This window comes from Corythoichthys intestinalis, chromosome 16, assembly GCF_030265065.1.
Source record: "Corythoichthys intestinalis isolate RoL2023-P3 chromosome 16, ASM3026506v1, whole genome shotgun sequence".
Classification (NCBI taxonomy): Eukaryota; Metazoa; Chordata; class Actinopteri; order Syngnathiformes; family Syngnathidae; genus Corythoichthys; species Corythoichthys intestinalis.
Window position 1 is genome coordinate 45,192,327 of NC_080410.1, and position 16,647 is coordinate 45,208,973.

Sequence of the window (16,647 nt, forward strand, 5' to 3'; positions counted from 1 at the left end):
ATGCACGACAAGAGCCCAAGTCGCCATCGTAGGGAGCAGGGGGGGGGCACGTGTGACTCGCGTGGCGTCGGCGGGGGGGAGACGAAGCCTCGGCGGGGTGACGATGTCGGTCGCTCGGGGAGTGGCGTAAACTGCGTCTGGATAGACTGAATAGCCAGAGAGATCTCTCCTACCTTTTGGAAAAGGTACTCGAGGGCTTGCACGTGGCGGTCCAGGGCGGGGGACGACGGGGAAGCGGAACTCTGATCCATGTCCGCGGGGTCCACGTGGCCAGACCAAACTGTTAGGGAGCGCTGGGAATCGGACCCCAAAGCAGACAAGGGAGAATTCCGTTATTATTTAACAAGGTTTATTTTCAGCGGCACGTCGAGAGTCGTTGTAGCACACGTGCACGTCGTGTGGTCGCTGGCAGGCGTAGACGTGATATCAGGCAACGGTACAGGTCAGGGAGCAGGCACGAGGAATCCTGGGACGGAGCAAAGGTCAGATTAGCCGGGAGAATATATGTTGGTAAATACCTGAGTGCTGGACGTGACTGACGGGAATGCCGAAAGAGTTGGTCTGGCGACGAGTGGCAACGACGATCAGGCTTTTGTAGGCAGCTGATGTTAATGGCTGGCACCTGTCGCCGCTTCCCCCCGTCTGGTCTCCAGCCTGCAATCAAGGAACCCTAACACTTCATTTGTCTTGTTTGTCCCGTTAACATTTATTTACTGCCTTTGACATGCCAATTTTTCTTATTAACGGATTGGCCTCCATTGATGGCAGTGGATGGCCAATTTTTTTTTTTTTTTATCTTCTATTGAAGTCAGAGGCACGACACAAAAATCATCGAATTCAGACCCGAACAACACTTGAAACATCACCTGTCCAAAGATCATGAGCACCCTCTAGTGGAGAAACAAACATTGTTACCTTTGATTGGTATGGAGCATGTGGAAATGGTTGCGATATTCCGTTGGTGAAACAGAGACGGTATCTCTGGCAAAAATAAAGACAATATGCAGAATAAAAAGGAAAAATGAAATGACTACTATCGCCCAAAGTATTGGAGTTAGTTTTCTTCTTCTTCACCAATCTACTCAAGTAAAAGTAAAAAGTATTGTGTGGTAAAACTACTCTAAAAAGTACATTTTTCTAAAAAAAAATTACTCAAGTAAATGTAACTGAGTAAATGTAATGCGTTATTAGCCCCCTCTGGTCCCGATATAGTCCAACTCAATAAAATCAGACACCGATACCAAACCGATACTAATATATGCCGGAAAACACTCAGGTGACTTGAAGTTCCACTCTGAGAACTTGAATTTGGTCAACTTTCAAAATTGTCCGATATGCACGTGTGATATACAGTATCATCTAAATTTTCTGGGGGAAGAAAAATTTTTAACTTCCGACTTCCGTTTCCTAACTATTTCTCTTCACTTCATTTTAAGGTCCAATATGAGTTCTTACCAAATGTGCTTCTGTCCTTCAGTGGCCAGTTTTATTGCTTTAAAATAGATTTTGAGCATTGTCCTTTGGAGCGAAGTTGCATCAGAACCTAGAGATGTCTCTTGTGAAAAAAAAAAACGTAAAAGATGTATAAATACGTTTTTGGGACACTGAAACAATTAAAAATAGAACGTATTTATATGTTCCTGGGACACTGAAACAATTAAAAATAGAATGTATTTATACGTTTTTGGGAGCAAATGAGTTAATTACCTTCATTTTATGGCTTGGTTGAAACAATAGCGGTTCCGCGACGTCTGTAAACGGGGGTTTCCAGGGTAAAACGGACAAATTAAAAATTGTTCGGGGGCTCAATCCGCCATGAATCTGCTATGGCAGCATATAGACATATTGTTCTATCGAACACAACAGATGGGTAACACTTTATAATAACTATCCGTTTTACTAGTTAATAGATCATTAGTAAACCGTTGATAAATGATTTATTGTTGATTTGTGAAGTATTTGTTAACAGTTTGTTAAGCATTAACAGGGTGTTCCAATATGGTTGACCCCATTCTAAATGCCCATGCTAGTTGATGGATCTTAATAAAACGATATACACTTTATGTTGAAGGTCATAAGTTTTATTGGTTAAAAAAGACAGAAATACCAAACGTTACACACAAAAACTTGAAACGTTTCTACACAAACTGTGTTTCAGGTTAAGAACTGCATTTCACTTCAAAAGAAAAGGCATTTTGATAAGGCTTTTTGCAGGTGGCGTTCATATTAAACATTTATGAAAATCTGTCACAGAACCAACAAATATTTGTACTTTTCTTTGTAAATTTAACCAATAAAACTTATGACCTTCAACATAAAGTGTATATAGTTTTATTAAGATCCATTAACTAGCATGGGCATTTAGAATGGGGTCAACCATATTGGAACAACCTGTAAATGCTTAACAAACTGTTAACAAATACTTCACAAATCAACAATAAGTCATTTATCAACGGTTTACTAATGATCTGTTAACTAGAAAAATGGATAGTTATTATAAAGTGTTACCAACAGTTGTTTTGGCTTAAAATACAGCAGTTTCTTTCAAAGAGGGGTGCAAGAGCAGAAATTGCTTTTACAGTCTTGTCTGTGTTTTCCGTCATATGCAATCGTGGACTTCACGTGTTACTGCTAATTATATTGTAATGCCCCACTGGATTATTTAATAATGATGTATGTAACAATGTCAGGGTTTTCTCAGTAAGATAAACATTCTGTGAAAAATAAAACAACCACTTCAACTAAAGTTATAATAAAAATAATATTGTAATTCCCCACTGGATAATTTAATAATGGTGTATGTTACCATTTCAAAGTTTAAAATAAAATAAAAATTCTGTGAAAAATAAAAGAACCACTTCAATTAAATTAGTAAAAGTAAAAAAAATGAATGATTTGAATTGAAACGAGCCAAAATGTCCATAAATAAATAAAAGCAATCACTCGCGATGAAATCACATTTTAAGTAATTACCTTAAGGAACCACTAGGGGGCGGCCAAAGCATTACAAATACAGGCAGGCAATCATAGGACATGTCAATGCAATGGCAATTCCCAACATGCATTTTGCTGGGCTTTTGCACAAATTCTTGTATTTTATTACTTTTCTAGTTTTTTTAGTGACTATTTCTTTCTTCTTTCTGAATTCATAATTCATTATTTTTCAATTGTTTATTGTTTATTTAATTTATGCACCATAAATGCAAATGGTCTGCTCACATAAAACAAAAATCCCAAGACTAAACAGAAGTAAAGAACTATGTTAGTATTCTCCAATAATATTCAAAATGGAATGACAGCATTGGACACAAGCTGATATACAGTACTACAAGTTATTTATCATTATCATTTGGACCACAGTCTGCCTAAGTAAGTTGGTTTCACTTCACGATGACCTCTTTGCAAGCCCATTAGCAGTTTTTGACTTTTGTGGCAGGGGTGCAAAAATGTTTATGACCCCGCAACGTAGTGTCAGCTATCATATTAATATAGTTACAAGATATATACTTGGATAGTGGCTTAGGCCATGCTCGTACATACACACATCCCAGCTGTGTGTGCCCGTGCGTGTGTGAGCGCACGTTTTTTTGTCTTAACTATTGGAGAAGCAGACGCTGCATCCTTTTTGACCGAATAGTCCAGCCAGCAACATTAATAATAATATGTGTCTTAAAAAAAGTCTTAATTTTATATTAATGTATTGGAAAGTCAATTATATGCAATGACATTTTCAGCCACCGGCGGGGGGGGTGCTGAACGGTTTGGAGGAACGAAACCGAACTAATCACCTTCTGCACTGATTAGTTCTTAATGAAGTTAAGTTTTGCGTGGGAGGACTTTGAGCAAGCGTCAGCGTCTGACATCGCGCACAACCAATAATTTTGTACTTACTCTCAAATTTAAGCCTTTACAGAGCACTCTTTTAAACATTATGAATTTAGAAAACAACAACATTGGGACAAAAACAAAATTGGGAAGAAAATTCTTCAATACATTCATATTTGTTATATTAAAAAAAAAAAAAATTGTGAATGCAAAAAAGCCACATGAAAATATTGAAATTGGTTATTGTTTTATATTAGGACTAAAAATTAGGGCTGTCAAACGATTAAAATTTTTTAATCGAGTTAATCACAGCTTAAAATCAAGTAATCGTAATTCAAGCCATCTATAAAATATGCCATATTTTTCTGTAAATGATTGTTGGAATGGAAAGATAAGACACAAGATGAATATATACATTCAACATACTGTACATAAGTACTGTATTCGTTTATTATAACAATAAATCAACAAGATGGCATTGAAATTAACATTCTGTTAAAGCAATCCATGGATAGAAAGACTTGTCGTTCTTAAAAGATAAATATTAGTACAAGTTATAGAAATTTTATATTAAAACCCCTCTATATGTTTTTGTTTTAATAAAATTTGTAAAATTTTCAATCAAAAAAGAAACTAGTAGCCCGCCATTGTTGATGTCAATAATTACACAATGCTCATGTGCTTAAACCCATAAAATCAGCACCAAAGCGCCAGCAGAGGGAGACAAAAAAACACAAGGAACAAGTGGACATGACACTGCTGTCATTTTAATCTGTTTGAGCGGGGCATGTGCGTTAATTGCGTCAAATATTTTAAGGTGAAAAATTAAAAAAATTAATTACCGCCCGTTAACGTGATAATTTTGACAGCCCCACTAAAATGTCTACTTAATTTCTACTTCTACTAATTTCTATATAATTTTATACTTCGCTGTTTCAATGAATGACGTGAAAGCGAAGTATTCATGAATAAAGACTGTTTATGAATGATTAAAAAAAGTGTTTCACGTTGTCAACATGAATTACCATAACAAATAATACTACATGAATTTGAAAATTTTTTTGTCAGGAAGTATTTTATACTTGTTAGTTTGTCAATGCAACATGTTCATCATCAGGGGTGGGTGAGAACCTCTGGGTACCTCACGATGCGATACAAGTTGATCTCTAGGCGCCGTCCAATCCATTTGAAGTGGGAGGGTTGACAGCGAATGAACAAACGCCACCCTCCCAGTCAGACGTCTATGACAATCAGTGGCAACAAATGCTAGGCAATGAGTTTGTTTTGGGCATTTCACAACACGAAGTGTCCTGTAAATGCCCAGAAGACTGGCTGTAAATGCTCTGGTTTCAGTGCTATTGACGGCGCTAGATGTCCAGTGAAAATAAACTGCATGTCTAGCGCCATCAATAGCAACTGGTGAGCTAACATAGACACTATTCTTATTGAAGGTTTTGGTGGCAACCTGTTGGATTCTTATATTTTTATTAAACAGCGACACTTTTTCAAAATGATATATCAATTCTTGCTGGGAGCATATCGATAACCTTATGGGCTATTAAGTATCGCGATAGATCACCTTTTCAATATATTCTCACTAGGGCTGTCAAAATTATCGCGATAATGGGCGTTAATTGATTTTTTAAATTAATCACGTTAAAATATTTGACGCAATTAACGCATGCACTGAATGACCCGCTCGCACATTGCCTCAAACAGATTACAATGAGGCCGTTTATGGACATTAACAGTGAAGAGAATGCCACCGGCCGCTGCGGGGTAGCGCCGTTCCATACTCATGTTATTTCTTCTAAACGTGGGAGAATTAGTAGTTGTGAGACGTTTATGCTGTATTCACAATGCAATGCAAATTGCTATTTTTGCTCCACACATATTTCGGTAAGTTTTCTTTCTTTTAGTGGCAATTATGTGTCACTTGTTGTATTTTGGCTAAGATACGTACAGATATATGTTATACAGTAAAGGCGAGTGGACACAGGCGTTCTTTGGACCGCGCCGTTTATTGGCATAAGCTTCGCCAACTCCTTCACAACAAACATAAGTATCGTTTAGTGAAAGCACAACAAAAATAATATTCCTATCCCTCCCCCCAAAAAAATAATGTTCACAAAAAGAAAAGCACTTCAGTCTATAGTAATGAGGCCCGATTCTCACAAAGTTAAACAACAATGCAAAATGAACTGGCATTCCATATCAAAATAACTATGCAAAATACACGTAAAACTTAGTCAGACTTTGGTCACTCTATTTTATTATTGTTATTTTTATTCTCATTATTATTATATTAACTCTACTTTTGATTGAAATTTTTACAAATTTTATTAAAACGAAAACATGAAGAGGGGTTTTAGTTAGGGCTGTCAAAATTATCGCGTTAACGGGCATTAATTAATTTTTTAAATTAATCACGTTAAAATATTTGACGCAATTAACGCAGATGTCCCGCTCAGACAGATTTAAATGACAGTACAGTAAAACGCTCCCTTGTTGTTATGGAGTTTTGCCGCCCTCTGCTGGCGCTTGGGTGAATGACCATCTCGCATATTGCCTCTAACAGATTACAATGAGGCCGTTTATGGACATTAAGAGTGAAGAGAATGCCACCGGCCGCTGTGGGGTAGCGCCGTTCCATACTCATGTTATTTCTTCTAAACGTGGGAGAATTAGTAGTTGTGAGACGTTTATGCTGTATTCACAATGCAATGCAAATTGCTATTTGTGCTCCACACATATTTCGGTAAGTTTTCTTTCTTTTAGTGGCAATTATGTGTCACTTGTTGTGTTTTTGCTAAGATACGTACAGATATATGTTATACAGTAAAGGCGAGTGGACACAGGCGTTCTTTGGACCGCGCCGTTTATTGGCATAAGCTTCGCCAACTCCTTCACAACAAACATAAGTATCGTTTAGTGAAAGCACAACAAAAATAATATTCCTATCCCTCCCCAAAAAAAATAATGTTCACAAAAAGAAAAGCACTTCAGTCTATAGTAATGAGGCCCTATTCTCACACAGTTAAACAACAATGCAAAATGAACTGGCATTCCATATCAAAATAATTATGCAAAAAACACGTAAAACTTAGTCAGACTTTGGTCACTCTATTTTATTATTGTTATTTTTATTCTCATTATTATTATTATATTAACTCTACTTTTGATTGAAATTTTTACAAATTTTATTAAAATGAAAACATGAAGAGTGGTTTTAGTATAGAATTACTATAACTTGTAACTATAACATTTATCTTTTAAGAACTACAAGTCCTTCTATCCGTGGATCACTTTAACAGAAAGAATGTTAATAATGCCATTTGTGGATTTATTGTTACAATAAACAAATACAGTACTTATGTACAGTATGTTTTATGTATATATCCGTCTTGTGTCTTATCTTTCCATTCCAACATTAATTTACAGAAAAATATGATATATTTTAGAGATGGTTTGAATTGCGATTAATTACGATTGATTAATTTTTAAGCTGTGATTAACTCGATTAAAAATTTTAATCGTTTGACAGCCCTAATTGTCACACTACTAGCCATCATTTTTAATTTGGTGTGTTACATCATTTCAAGGAACTAAGCAAACACAAAACAGTATTTTGGACAAAATAATAGTGTTTCATTTTGCATATTTGTAAAGTGTGATAAGAATATGAGCTCAAATCTGAACATACTCAGTCCAAAAACCGATGACATATTTTTTTATTGAAGTATATTGAGTCGTTCTAGTAAAATTAAAGCAGAATCCGGAAAAAAACAATCACTACAAACATGTATACACATTGTTGTGGTGATGCTAAGTTGCACACTTGGACTTGCTAATGGTGTTTTCAGCAGACTGGGAGCCCAAAGACACCTTACAAGTGTAAGGGACGTCCGAGTTCCATTCGGACGTCTGCGCGGTGAGATAGCTGCTGATTTTGTAGTTGCCGTTCGTTTCTCGCGTGGCAGGACAAGTGGCGACGGTGCCCGTTGCTGAAAGGCCGTGAGCCAGCCAAGTGACGTCACCATACGGGGTGGACTGAGTGGCCACGCAGACTAAGGTGGCCTCTTTGGACTGGAGCTCGTCATTGGACGGGGGAAAGACAGTCACCATGGGGGGAGTCACGTCAGAGCCTGGAGGGATCAGATTGTTAGTTTACAGCACTAGGAATCAAGTACAGGGATTAAACGGTAGAATTTATACAGGAATAAATTATAACATTGTGGCATAATGTTAAATGATGACTACAACAAAATCTTTGGCCCCTGACCTACAGATTGAGAACCCAAGTTCTAATGAACTCTCAAGGCTGCATTAATCCATGTTCAGCTTCATGTGAATAGTTTACATTTGGGAAGAAGTGCACTCATTCATTTTGAGAGGCATCTCAAATACTTTGCCATCATAAAATTTCAAAAACAAAAGAATTACATCTTAATTTATGACATGGTTTATAACGTATACAGCAAACACAAATTTAGTCATGAATAAAAATTGGAAAACATTTAAACTAGGGCTGTCAAACGATTAAAATTTTTAATCGAGTTAATTACAGCTTAAAAATTAATTAATTGTAATTAATCACAATTAATCGCAATTCAAACCATCTATAAAATATGCCGTATTTTTCTGTAAATTATTGTTGGAATGGAAAGACAAGACACAAGATGGATATATACATTCAACATATGGTACATAAGGACTGTATTTGTTTATTATAACAATAAATCAACAAGATAGCATTAACATTATTAACATTCTGTTAAAGCAAGCCATGGATAAAAAGACTTGTAGTTCTTATTTCTTTTTAATAAAATTTGTAAAATTTTCAATCAAAAAAATTAACTACTAGCCCGCCATTGTTGATGTCAATAATTACTTACACAATGCTCATGGATTCTGAAGCCGATTAAATCAGTCGCATCCAAGCGCCAGCAGAGGGCGGCAAAACTCCATAAAACAATTAACAAGTGGGCGTTTCACTGTACAGTCATTTAAATCTGTCTGAGTGAGGCATGTGCGTTAATTGCGTCAAATATTTTAACGTGATTAATTTAAAAAATTAATTACCGCCCGTTAACGTGATAATTTTGACAGCCCTGATTTAAACACCAACTAAATATGGAACAAAAAAATAAACATATTGTTTTCTGTAGCAATATCGCTGAAGGTATTCCTCACTAAAAGTACATCAAAAATAAACAACACAACCTGCCATGACTAATAGAGGAATGTATGTATAAAATATTCAAAACATGAAATAATAGTAAAATATGACACATAAATAATCGCTACTGCATACTGTTTTCATTTTGAAACCAAACATAATCATACATTTTCATTATAAAAAAGTTTTTAAAAAATGTAAATGCACAACAAAAGGAAATAAATAAATATGGCACTTACTAAATATGTAATTATTTACAATTTTGGTTGTGACATAGATTGATGAAAAGAAATTCCAAAGTGCAGTGTTATTACAGTATACATGAATGAATTGTATATAAAAAATTATGACTAACCAAACAAATATATGAATTACTCTTGGGCTGTAAAAGCTTTTTATATATTTTTTGGTCTGTTTTATCTGCTCATTAACTGACAATAAGATGAACTATCAAGTTTCAAAAATATAAAAGCTGAAATAAAAGAACAATTATGAAACAAATATACTCAATTAGGCATTTATATATTTGTACAGTAGATGCATAATTATACCGCATTTGATGATGAATTCAAGGTACTTACTTGTCACAAGCAGCTTGGTTCCTCCGCTGAATACCACAGTGATTACACTTGTGCTGACCTCCGTACAAAAACGGGCGTGACTCCTCAACGTTAACGCTGGACTTCTTTAAGACATTGTCCTTTAACCCGAAATGTCAACATTCACTCCAGTGTCTTTTAACTCCTCATTGGCGATGGTGCTAAACTTCCACACGTCTGTCAGGTGGTCACCATGATGGAAACATCTCTCAGAGGAGCAATGCGAAGGGCGAACCTTGGAAAAGCAACAAGTCAACCAATTAGAAACAGCAACGCATTGAAGAGAAAAATCCTGACCGATCATGGGATGAGTGCCCCATTAAAAAAGATTTCTTCGATACCCCCGGATCAGGCAAAGTCCAGTGCCTCCTTACAAATAACACATCATATCAGTCTAAGCAGCATCGCTTCTTCTGCACAGGCAAGAATCTGACATGTCGACTCAACACAAAAGCAGAAGTAAGATGAACCAGTTTTTGTCACTGCCTATTTCACTGTGATACTCTTTCATTAACAGAGCTATCCCAAGTGCTACAATAATACTCAGCAGAATCTTCTGTCTTTGCCTGTTTAATGATGAATTGGAAATCCAAATTGGAGGATGTTTTGGCATTGAACTGACTGGAGGAGAATCCTGATCTAAAGCCAGGCGAGGACCATGAAGGGTGAAGCCACAGAATTAACTGAGGAGCATCTCCAGGAAACTGTCTAAAAAATCTGATGTAATCGCTATAATCCCTCTCAATGTTGCAATTGAGAACCACCTCTTGTCCTACAGGAACGCTCAGAACCGCCGGCGTCAGGGTCACCGTTTTGGCCGCGTCGCCACCTGTCAAAAGAAAAAACAACAACCGTAAGCCGACTGACTCCAACGCGTGGAAGAGAAATGATAAAGAGGGTCTTACAAGTAACCGCAGCAATGAGAAGGCAGAGAATTCCCAACATGATGTTGCTGAACATCAGTGAAGCTGTATTGGATGTGCCCCACAGCTTTTAAATGAGACGGAGAGGAAGTACTTTCTAAAGTGGGGCGGAAAGCGGGGGAGGCTTCACATGTCCATTTAAAGAGCATACGACAGGAGAAAAAAAAAGTCTTAAATGGCATTATTATGTAAATTACAATCATATTTTGAGACAATTCGACTATATACAACAATTTAGCAAAGTGCAGATGACGAGAAATTAGTCTTTTAATCTGCCGGTTAGCCACGCCTACCATTATAGGGCTTTAGCGTCCCCAACAGGTGGATGACGTTAGCGGTAGACTGGGCTCATCGGTTTTACTATTCAGCCCATTGAGGGGGAATTATTCAGAACTAGGAAAACGCGTCGAAGACAGCCGCAAAATGTCATTGTTTCAGTCTCTCTACTCCCATATTTGTACAGGATATTCTTTTTATCCAAGTATTTTTCCCCAATAGCTATATAAATGGCTTGAGAAGGACCAGTCAGCCCATCGAGAGGGAACTATTCACAACGAGGAAAACGCGATGAAGAGAGCTGCAAAATGTCATTGTTTCTGTCTCTCCATATTTTTACAGGATATTCTTTTCATCCAAGTATTTTCCCCAATTGCTAAGTAAACGGCATGGTCATGACAAATAACAGTCTTGTGTAAAAATCCATTTATTCAAGACGACATGGCAAAATTACTACATAATGGTCAAAACTGTCGACTTCACCTTTACTGTCGCACCTCCCGAACGATATTTTATGACACCTAAATCAGACATATGTCATTTCCCTTCCCCGGCTTCGGAGAATGTAAACAGACCAGAAGGAGTGAAAGCTAGCCGACATGCTAACCCGAACCGAGTGATGTTTCAAAGTCATCGAAGCGGAAAATCACACATAACTAGCCCGGATTATTTGACATGACTGGGTTGCCGATTGTCTTTGCGGATCGGCAAACCGCCCGGCGGAGAGCAATTCACAGTTCGTTCCCCGGAGGAGGGCGGCTGCAGTTGTTGTGCAACTAACGTGCAGCTAATGTGCACGAGGAGAGCTTTTTACATGCCAATCAATGATCAAACATAAGTAGTCCTTTATTTAAAGAAAGTTTGTAATGTTTACTTTGTAATCGCTGTATTCGTATTTGACATAATACAAAACAAGATGTTTACTCACTTCCTCGTAAGTCCAATGGTCCCACAGTAGTAGGGCTTGTTTTGGCCAATATCCACGGTGAATGGGAACCTTTTGAAACTCCAAAAAGGCGCACACGCCTCTCCCTCATACAGAAAGATTTTTCTGCAGCCGTTTGGCTGGCGTGATGCGAAAAATAAATGTATTAATCCACAAAATCAGCTGAATCCTTAGTCCTCATAAACAACAGTACGGCTGTTTAGTGCAGAGGACGCCTTCACCCGTACATGTCACAGCGCCCTCCTCCTCAATGCAAGACCGAAGCCGGAAGTCACTCATTTTCATGGCGCGGGATTCAAAAAACGAAATAAATATAGCGATCGCTTCCACACACATCCAAGCGGTCCATATCATTCAGGAGCATAAAATACTGCGTGTATTATGAAATAAACATGCTTTTTCGTGTCACATGCACTTTAATTTTGCTTAAACCTTTGTAAGGTTAGTAACTACTTTTGGTAATTTAACAAGTGTGGCCGACATGTGTGTGATTGTTTGTATATAATACAGTGGGGCAAACAAGTATTTAGTCAACCACTAATTGTGCAAGTTCTCCCACTTGAAAATATTAGAGAAGCCTGTTATTGTCAACATGAGTAAACCTCAACCATGAGAGACAGAATGTGGAGAAAAAAACCCAGATAATCACATTGTTTGATTTGTAAAGAATTTATTAGAAAATCATGGTGGAAAATAAGTATTTGGTCAATACCAAAAGTTCAACTCAATATTTGTTATGTACCCTTTGTTGGCAATAACGGAGGCCAAACGTTTTCTGTGACTCTTCACAAGCTTTTCACACACTGTTGCTGGTATTTTGGCCCATTCCTCCATGCAGATCTCCTCTAGAGCAGTGATGTTTTGGGGCTGTCGTCGGGCAACACGAACTTTCAATTCCCTCCTCACCCCGTGCCGTCAAAATGATAACAAGAACGGTGAACGGGGACCTAGTGAATGACCCACAGAGAGCTGGGACCACGGTAACAAAGGCTACTATCAGTAACACAATGCGCCGCCAGGGACTCAAATCCTGCATTGCCAGACGTGTCCCTCTGCTGAAGACGGTACACATCCAGGCCCGTCTGCGGTTCACTAGAGAGCATATGGATGATCCAGAAGAGGACTGGGAGACTGTGTTATGGCCTTGACGTGTACTTCCAATTAGATTAGAATCCCTCTGATTTCTACCTTAGTTAGTTAGCCCCTTTGATTTTCATGGATATGTCATTGGACAAGGTAGTAAAAATTGGCCTTCCTGTGTCTTGTTTGTCCTTTTACCACTCAAACACTGCCATTGGCATGCCAATTTTCCCTGGGAACTCATTAGCCGCCATGATTGGCAATTTTTTTGATAGAACGTCTATTGACGTCAAAGGCATCGAAACATGATGCCTCCCATTTTTTAATCAGTGATTATTTGCCCATCTTAAAGCAAAAATCTGCGGTCTTCCCACCTGTTCTTTTTGATTTGAGAAAAATGAAACACGACCGCTTTATTTGCATACAGTCAAAACGGAGGAGAAAAAAGGCCCACAGGTGCATCCTGGGACGGTAGCGAGTCGCCACTTCGTTAGCCGAGCGTGAAGACTCGCTTTCGCTGGCGTCTTTCCACATCATCTCACCTTTTTTTGTGTTGGAAATCAAATTATTGTTATTTTTTTTTCTTTCCTCTACACATTTCAAAATCATGTTCACAATGTAACATCATGGACAATAATGATAAGACATGATGAGCTTACATTAAAGCGACATATTTAATTTAGTGAATTTATTTATTTCATACATCTCTTTTTATCAAGTCATTTTTATCAAGATTAATACTGTCGCCATTGAATCAGAAATATCTAAACTGAGGACCCCTTTATTCAAGAGGAACTAAATGCAACTTTAGATATGAAGATATATGAAGAGCTGTGCGCTGTTTCCCGGCATTGTTTTCACCACAACACCGGACTCATGCGGCGACCCACTTTCTTCTCCGGTTCTCACGTGTCTGCCCGAGAGGTGCCATTTTCGGCTGGGGATCATCACGACGACCGCCCTCACCTACAGTTCTCCCTCGGCCGCCGAGAATGCTCTTTTTTCAGGCAGTGGGAGATTATCAAAGACCACTGTTTATTGTGTCTAAAAATGATTATAGCGGACAGCCGGAAGCCAAATCAAATATGACGCCCCTTAAAGATATTAGACCCTCATCTCATTGATGAGCCACTTGATTATTTTTCATCGAAAACGTGCCAAATTTTGCCAACAATTGGCCCACTTTGTCAGTGTTAAATTAGTAAACCAGTGGGCACTGTTAGCATGCGCAGTGCAAAATAACCCCACACCATTGCAAAGGAGGTCATACTGTGAACGGCGAAAATAAAAACTGTCCTTCTGAACAAAGACACTTTTTTTTCCTTCTATTCAGTTTTGTTTTTTCGGTCAATTTTTGGGGCATATTGTCCTCATGAGTTAATGTTTCTAATCAAATTGAATTTGTTTTTATTTACTGATTTTATTACATTTTATTTTTCAGTATCAAATGGTCAAAAATGTACCTTGAGTGCATTTTTACAGTTTGAATGTGACTTTCTTTTAAATACAGGCAAATTGTTGCGCATTAAGTCTGTTCTGTTACAAACAAAACAATGCTAATAAAATTATACTTTATTATAAGTTGATCTGTTACTTTTTTTCTTTAATAGAAAAAACGACACAATGTTAGGCTGAGTGGTACTTATAATTGTAATTTTATAGAAAAATGATACTATTTACAGCGGCGGCAGAGATTTTGGGGGGGCGGGAAACATTTACATCTTCCTTGGGGGGGGGGGGGGCGTAACAGAAAATAATTGAGAAGCACTGGGTTAAAGTAATGATTACTGATGTGTCTGTCTAAAATGCCATGTTTTTATTCCCCCAATTATACCAGTGGTAAAGCATATTTTTTTAAAATTTATTTATGATAACACTAGCAGGTTTAATTCTTTTTTTTTTCTAGAGCTGCTGCATATAATTAAAGTTTTTTGTTTGTAAGATGTTTACGTTGAAAGTTTGCACTTAAATTACTTACCTCCTGTGTTAAAAACACCAGGAAATACAGTAATTGAATTATTGCACTTTATAGTTGTCTGTCACTGGAGTTTTATTTTATTATCAGTTTCATCCAACAAATGACGGTCATATAGTAAGCCGTATTTTTTTTTCATAAAAAAGTAAAACATAACATTGGTATGAAATTTTGTTGTTTAATTTTGCTATAATAGAAATGTGGTCTTTAAATATGTTTAAAATACTGTACAAACACACACAACAAATATTTACTATCGTATCGTTTTCACTCTATCGAACCGTATCGTTCTCACACTATCTAATCGTATCGAATCGCTCGACCTTAAAAATGTATCGTTTTTTTTAATCGAATCGTAACCTGTGTATCTAGATCAGACATGTCCAAAGTCCGGCCTGGGGGCCAAATGCGGCCCATGGTCAGATTTCATCCGGCCCCCAGCCTCTGTCGTAAAATCAAATCTGCAAGCATATTAAGTAGTTTACACACTAAATGCTGCTCCTCATTTACCCGCTAAAAGGGAGCAGCACTCTAAGCAACATTACCACATGTGACCCTTTACTCACAATTTTCTAAAATGGCGACAATCAAATAAAAAAAAGTTGACTGCAACGGGTGGCGCTTCAAGGATAGGTGGAAACTGGACTATTTCGTCACTAAAATACGCAATGACTGTGTCTGCCTCATTTGTAAAGAGACAGTCGCTGTTTTTAAAGAGTTCAATATGAGGCGATATTACCAAACAAGAAACGCTGACATGTACGGCAAGATTACAGGGTAGATACGATAGTGAGAAATTGAAGCAACTTGAAGCTAGTTTAATTTCACAGCAGCAGTATTTCGCAAGAGCCCGAGAGTCGAAAGAGAACGCCACAAAGGCTAGTTGCAAAATTGTTGAAATTATTAATTGAAAAAAAAAAAAAAAGTAGTGCTGCAATGAATAATCGATTAACTCGAGTATTCGTTTAGAAAAAAATATTCGAACTTAATTTTGTTTCTTCGAGTATTCGTTTAATTGAAGTGGGATTGTAATGGTTGATTTTAAAAGTGTTTGCATTTAATTTTACTGATGAGGGTGGATACAATGACCTCTGAACTGCCTCTTTTCACATGGCTGAATCCAACTGCTCCCTGTTAAGACCAACATAAGCTTTTTGTTTGAGCGAATGTTTTTTTTAATGCAATCTTAATTTAGTTTGTAGGTATATTTAGCCATTTTTTGTGGGAATATGTGTCTGAACCACTTGTTAAGAGCATTGTAAAAAATAAAAAAAAAACATTAGCATTTTATAGCATTTAAGCTAGCAGACTTTTTCTCTCCAAGTAAGCCAATTGTTCTTTTGTTGTACACAGATCCTCATTTGAAAAAAAATTATATCGTTCGAGGCTCAGCTCAGGTGTTTTAATTTTTCATGTTCCATATCCGATTACTCGATTATTCGAACAAACTAGTCCATCGATTAATCGACTACTAAAATATTCAATAGCTGCAGCCCTATAATAAAGCAAATGTGACACACAGAACGGCTTGCTAAAATTTGCTTAAATATATTGTTCTACGTAAAGGACGTCAGCCAAGGTCGGCCCCCCACATTTTTACCACATCAAATCTGGCCCCCTTTGCAAAAAGTTTCGACACCCCTGATCTAGATACATATCAAATCGGCTTCATGCGAGAGATTCCCAACCCAAGTGGGAACCTCTGGGTACCTTACAATGCGAAACAACTTTATCTCTAGTCGACGTCCATCCATTTGAAGTGGGAGGGTTGGCAGCAAATGAACAAATGCCACTCTGCCTGTTAGACGTCTCTGGCAATCAGTGGCAGCCAATGCTAGGCAATG

General features: G+C 37.6%; 1 pseudogene; it reads right to left on the reverse strand.

The window, feature by feature from the left end:
* Positions 1-7,417: 7,417 nt before the first annotated feature.
* LOC130931714 (uncharacterized) overlaps positions 7,418-16,647 on the reverse strand; it is a 38,156-nt pseudogene continuing 28,926 nt past the window's right edge.